General features: G+C 40.0%; 1 non-coding gene across 1 annotated transcript; it reads left to right on the top strand.

Moving 5' to 3' along the window:
• The first annotated feature begins 210 nt into the window (after window positions 1-210).
• LOC127746438 (small nucleolar RNA R71) lies at window positions 211-318 on the top strand. Its single transcript, XR_008008057.1, has one exon. It is a non-coding gene; the product is annotated as a small nucleolar RNA R71 (small nucleolar RNA).
• Window positions 319-587: the final 269 nt, after the last annotated feature.

The raw sequence follows: 587 nt of genomic DNA, 5'->3' as shown, positions 1-587 counted from the left end.
AAGAACTCCTTTCTTCTGATTAGTCCCATTGTTCACAGGATTCCTTTCAGAAGTGTACATGAATTGGTTATTTGCAACCATTTCAATCAGCTCTTGAGCTTCTGTAGGCATCTTCTTCAGATGAAGAGATCCTCCAGCAGAGCTATCCAAAGACATCTTAGACAGTTCAGACAGACCATCATAGAAAATGCCTATGATGCTCCATTCAGAAAGCATATCAGAGGGACACTTTCTGATCAATTGTTTGTATCTTTCCCAAGCTTCATAGAGGGATTCTCCTTCCTTCTGTCTGAAGGTTTGGACTTCCACTCTAAGCTTACTCAATTTTTGAGGTGGAAAGAACTTTGCCAAGAAGGCATTGACTAACTTTTCCCAAGAGTTCAGGCTTTCTTTAGGTTGAGAATCCAACCATGTTCTAGCTCTGTCTCTTACAGCAAAAGGGAATAGCATAAGTCTGTAGACCTCAGGGTCAACCCCATTAGTCTTAACAGTGTTACAGATTTGCAAAAATTCAGCTAAGAACTGATGAGGATCTTCCAATGGAAGTCCATGGAACTTACAATTCTGTTGCATTAGAGAAACTAATT

This window comes from Arachis duranensis, chromosome 3, assembly GCF_000817695.3.
Source record: "Arachis duranensis cultivar V14167 chromosome 3, aradu.V14167.gnm2.J7QH, whole genome shotgun sequence".
NCBI classification, from domain to species: Eukaryota; Viridiplantae; Streptophyta; class Magnoliopsida; order Fabales; family Fabaceae; genus Arachis; species Arachis duranensis.
The sequence above is the reverse complement of the archived record's forward strand: the minus strand, read 5'-3'. Positions and strand labels throughout refer to the sequence as shown.